Source organism: Arachis ipaensis, chromosome B07, assembly GCF_000816755.2.
Source record: "Arachis ipaensis cultivar K30076 chromosome B07, Araip1.1, whole genome shotgun sequence".
NCBI classification, from domain to species: domain Eukaryota; kingdom Viridiplantae; phylum Streptophyta; class Magnoliopsida; order Fabales; family Fabaceae; genus Arachis; species Arachis ipaensis.
In genome coordinates, this window is record NC_029791.2 from 24,703,826 (window position 1) to 24,710,061 (window position 6,236).

Below are 6,236 nucleotides of genomic sequence, written 5' to 3' on the forward strand. Positions count from 1 at the left end.
GTGAGTATTATAGTTTATTTTCTAATCATTTATTAAAATAATTTTAATTTTTAACTTATTGATAATGTGTTATATATTTTATTAGATGATTGATGCTCATTTTCATCAAAGTAATGATGGTGGCGGTGATAATAGCACGCTTTATGCTGTGTAACACCCTCACTATCAGAATGTCACGCTTCTGGGTGTGCCACTCTGATAGCAAAAGGTATTACGATGACTTCGTGTACTTAATAATAAAATATGAGCCTTTGACTCGAAACTGTATTGCTATTTTATTTGAAAAAAACCAAAAAATACTTTTCCGATAAAATAAACAAGTATATATATAAACAAAACTTCTTACTCAAGTAACTTTATACATACAAATCATACAACTCTTATCCCTCTTATAAAAATTATAATATTAATGGCGAGGGAAGAATAATAATAACTAAACTAATACATCCATATCGCATTAGTTAAACTTAAAAAACTCTTCATAAGCATCTTCGTTCGTTTCCTGAAAAGAAAGTCTGTAGGGGAGTGAGAACATCGTCCTCGAAATGATTCTCAAAAAAAAGATATTGTAATTAAAACTATTTTTAAAAAAATAGTGATTATTAACTTATTATTCAAATCTAAAATTTGTATTTCTCTTACAAAAATTTCACGTAAAATAACATTTTAATCAAAACTTATCTCTAATCCAGTCAATCATGGCCTCCGGCCCAAGCATAACTAAATCTTGGCCTCTGGACCAAATCAAAACAATTCACCATCGAAACTCAAGTTCAACATAATCAATCACAAACACAATCAAATTCAAAGCAAACACATATATAGAACAATTACCAGATAAACAGAATTCATCAAACAAGCAAACTAAAACACTTAAGCACACCCAAACAAAGCACACAAATGCAACATGATGCATGTCTATCCCTAACGCAGGTAATGAGCTCATTTGTCGGTTTTGACCCACACCCGACGCAATCTGACTCGCAAGTCAGATAAGGCATTCCAGCGGCATAACCTCTGCAAGGTCCCAAACCTTTGCAGGCGCTGATTCTCCAGTTGAAGCATGTGCCCCTTTCTCCTGGAAGCCATTCCATATACACGGGCATTCCCGCACAATCATTCACACATAAAGCCTACGGCTTAACATTTTCACATCAGCACCTTAACCACTTACTTTCCGTCACCCTTTCGTGACCTTTTAATCATTTCATAAATCACACATGCCGTGTTCTCTTTTCTGTTTCTTTCTTCTTCTTAACAAACCAAACTCAAATCATTTTTATTTAAAACCAACACCAACTTCAAAAACATTTTAGATTTAAACCTCTTTCAAAAGACTAAAAAGAATCATTTATTAAGTAAATCTCACGGCAAAGTCTCGAGCCTTTAGGGAGGACGACAATCAAACTCGTTCTTTAAAATTAATAAACTCCTTGAATCATAATTCCTTAAAAGTAGTTCTTTAATCAAACTCAAAACATAAAGTCTTCTTTAATGAGTAAAAATTCAATACATAATCTTTTCTTAACAAATCACATTCAAAACATAAAGTTTTTCCTTAATAAATCAAACCCAAACATAAATCTTTTATTAATAAATCAAAAATCAAACAATACGATTTCTCAAGTCCAACCTTTTTCTAAATAAACAAAGTGCTTAAGTTTCATAATAAAATTTCGACAGCATTTTCCCTAAAACTCAGATTTTGTCACCCGTTTCGGGTCCCAACCGAACCATTCTCAACCTCTTTTCAACCATTTCCAATAACTCAGACCAGTTCCAATATCAGAAATCATTTTCGATAAATCAATAAAACTCATTCCCAATATCTCAGATAGTTTCAAATGCGGATTCATTCTCAATATCAAATTAACCTCAAACCAAGAAAATCATTTTACATAGTATTTAATCAAATCGACTTTCCAACTTAATAATCAAAAACAGTCACAATTCAATCATCATCATAATAACCTTAAATCAAGTACAAAAGTTAACTAAACATTTTTCAATCAATCAATAAACCATTCAAACTAGCATTTATATTTATTCTGGGTAACTCAATTCAATTCATAAAACTTGCAAAATCATAAAAATATATTTTCACTATTAATATCAACTTAAAGCAATTCTTAATAGTGAATTAAGTTTAAGAAGTCACCCCTACCTCGTTCACGACTTAACTACGTGACAAATTTCATTTCCTCTCGGCCTATACCCTCAGCATCACAACCACAGCCCATTCCACCCTCGCAGCAACGGCGGCAACCCCAAACGCGACATGCAACAACCAGGAAACAATCCTTCATTACTAAAACCTTAGAATCTCTAACCAAACACAACAAAATACTGGTTTTCAAAGGTTTCAAAACATAAAGGCTTATCGTAACAAAGGTGTAATGACTAAACCAAACTGCAGAAGCTTCGGTGGTGGTTTCGTCGGCCACAGAACCGTTTCCAGTGGCCAGAATCTCGGTGACACAGCTTTCTCCTCCTCCAGCAGTAACTCCCAAAACAGTAATCTCCAAAATCCAACCACTGAACCAACCTGACCAAAACCTAAACCTTGATTTTGGAAAACCTCAATCTATGAACCTTCATCTTCAAACCCAAACGACACCATGAAACTCGCTGGTGACCGTAACAACGGCAGAGACGAAGCACGGCAACGAACTCAGAGACGGCGGTGCAACGAAACTGAAGGTGCAAGGCGTGATGGCGACCATAGGATTCCTTTCGGAGAGCATAAATGACAGCAACGGTGGCCTCTCTCCCTCTCAGCGCTGCTCTCTGCCTCGGGTCTTGGTAGGCACGACGATGATGATGACTAGGAAGTGGCTTGGATGGTGCTACAGCCGTTGTCGACCTCCGGCGTCAACAACAGTGATATCTCTCAGTATCGTCACATTCTGTTAGGCGATGACTGATAAACCACAATTTTATGATTTATCTTGTATTGAATTTGGTGATTTTATCAACTTTTCCTACACTTATTCATTAAAATAGCATGGTTTTGTGGATTTCTCCTAATTGTGCTTAAGAGTGAAAACATGCTTTTTAGGGCCCAAAAATTGATAAATTTAATTCACTTTAATTCCATTCGATACCTTAATATGTTTGTTAAGTGATTTTAGGTTTAGAAGGAAAAGATTGGATTGAAGAAATGAAGAAAAAGTATGTAAAAATGGAGAACTCATGAAGAAATGAAGGAATTGCTAAGTTGTAATTCCTGACCTCTTCATACTTAATCGATCATAACTTGAGCTACAAAGGTCCAAATGAGGCGGTTCTAGTTGCGTTGTAAAAATTTCCGGGGCTTCAAAATAAAATGCAATTTGCCATAGTTGCCAGGATGTTTGGTGACGCGTACGCGTTGTTCCACGCGCACGCGTTGCATGATCAGCGTGGGCCATTTTAAGCAAATCATGGCCAACGATTTCTAGCTCATTTTGGGCCAAATCCAACTCATTTCTGATGCTATTGAACCCAAGGATTGAAGGGGGATGAACCAAGTAGTGTTAGTTTTAGTTTTGATCATGTTTTAGGTTAGGTTTCTAGAGAGAGAGGCTATCTCCTCTCTCTAGATTTTAGGGTTCTCATCTCCATTTCTTCTTAGATCTAGATTTCAATCTTCCTTCAATTTAGTTTTCCTTTACATCTTTTATTGTTCTAACACTTTAGTTCATTCTACTTCTCTTGTTAATTTTTTTTATTTTGTCAATTTTAGTTTATGAACTCTTTTGTTGATTTCCATTTCCTTTTAATGCAATTTATGATTTCTATGCCTTTTTATAATTGCTTTAGTTTCCTATTGTTGATCTCTTGCCTTTGTAGTTATAGCTTCCTTTAATTCTTGTAATTTATGATGTTTACCTTTAATGCCCTCTATGTGTTTGATGAAATGTCTCTTTTAGTTATGAGTTAGATTTTTCTCCTCTTGGCTTGAGTTGAGTAATTGGAGACACTTGAGTTATCAAACTCTCTTGTTGATTGATAATTGGAAGTTGCAAGTTGATTTGAATGCCACTAAAGCTAGTCTTTCCTTAGGATTTGACTAGGACTTGTGGACTCAAGTTGATTATATCCACTTGACTTTCCTTCATAGTTAGAGGTTAACTAAGTGGGAGCAATGGACAATTCTTGTCACAATTGATGATGATGATGAGGATAGGACTTCTAGTTTTCATCCCTTGCCAAGAGCTTTCTTAGTTATTAGCTTATTTCTCTTGTTATTTACATTCCTTGTCTCTTATTACAAAAAACCCCAAAACATTCCTTCGTAGCCAATAACAAAGCACTTCATTGTAATTCCTAGGGAGAACGACCCGGGATTAATACTCTCGATTATTTTATTGGGGTTGAACTAGTGACAATCATATTAAATTTCGATGTGAGGATTCATTGTTGGTTTAGAACTATACTTGCAACGTAACAATTATTTTTGTGAAATTCTTTACCGACATAAAATCACCTATCAAATTTTGGCGCCGTTACCGGGGAATTGCAATGGTGTTATGTTATTGGCTATTGTGAATATGTTAATATTGTGAGTATCTTACTTTTTGGTTATTTCTAAGTCTTGCTAGTAATTAGGAGTTTACTTTTTCTTTGCCTTTTTGAGATTTTTGTTTTGATTTCCTCTTTTCCATATGAATTCTCATCCTTGTGGTTTTGGATATGATTGTGATTATGTTGTAGGTAATGGAGACTTTAATGATGGCTCACATTATGGAAGGGATGAATTCTTGAGAAGGGAGCCACATCCATATGAGCAATCATCATGGCAACCTCCTCAACCAAGCTACTATGATTGCAACCCCTCCTATGATGCATATCATTCCAATGGATATGATGGTTCTTATCATGATTATGCCACTCAACCACCATCATTTCATGTAGCATACTCTCAACATAGTCCCTAAACATTACCATTCCAACCACCATATTCTCAATCCACATCCTATTTCCATCAATCACCTCCACACAATCATAATCCATATCCTCCATATGCACACACTTATAACCATTATGAACAAGCACCCATAGAACCACCACCACTTCAACATCACTACCCTCACAAGTCTTCTTTTTTCTCCAACCAAGCCTCTATGGATGATACACTTGGTATCATTTCTCAAGAGCAAGAAGAGCTCCAAACCACACTCACTAGTTTTACCTCCGCCCTCCAAGAGCTTATATCCCGCATACCTCTATCTTCTACCAACAACCAAAATACCTTCCAACCTCCAAGCTTTGATGAACCTCCTTTCCAACCACATGATGAATTCTCCTTTCCATCACAACCTTCCATGGAAGAATATCCATGTCCATCAATCCAAGAGCAATATGATCCTACTTATATTAGTGAAGTAGAACAAGAATCAAAGGATCTTCTTACAGAAGTGATGTATCAGCTTCAAGCAACCGTCCATCAAAAGTTGGACTCATGGGATTTATACCACAAGCAAAATATGACTACGGATGATTGTGGAGAAGCAACCGAAGATAGGAGTATGAGGGAGATTTTAGAGTCTCAACTTGAGAACAAGGAAATGGAGTGTGTTTTGCAACAAGTGGAAGGGATGGAGATTGTTGAGGAAGAAGAAGTGGAAGAAGACCTAGGGGAGGTTGAACAAGAAAGAAGCTCCATCAAAACTGTTTTAGGGCACCCTACCAATTGATTTGAGTAAAAAAATTTTAATTGAACTTGCTTGAATTATATATTGTGGAACATGTTTTTGAGCTAAGAACACACAACCTTGTGAGTTTTGAGCCTAATTGTGTGGTTACATCATATAACCACTTATTTTCCTTCTTGTGTGTATTATTCTCTTTCTATGATTGTAATCTTTGATTTGTTTGATTCTTTATGTCCATTATTTTGTGTATACATGCATTTATATGATTGAGGCCATTGTTTCAATTAGCTCACTTACCCAAATAGCCTACCTTTTACTTTCCATTGTTAGCCAACTTTGAGCCTATGCTAAACCCATTTGTTATTAATTGTAGCACATTACAAGCCTTAAAGCGAAAAATAATAAATGTCCATTGTTTGGATCTTTAATTAGCTTAGGCTAGTGAGAGTGTTTATCATTTAATTGTGGGAGAGTTTGGGAACATTGGTTGGGATAAAAAGGTATTTTTATATTTTTTTCAAAATTTTGAGAATTGGGTACATACTCATGTATTAATTGAATGTTTAGACCATATGCATTGATGCTTTTATATATATATAT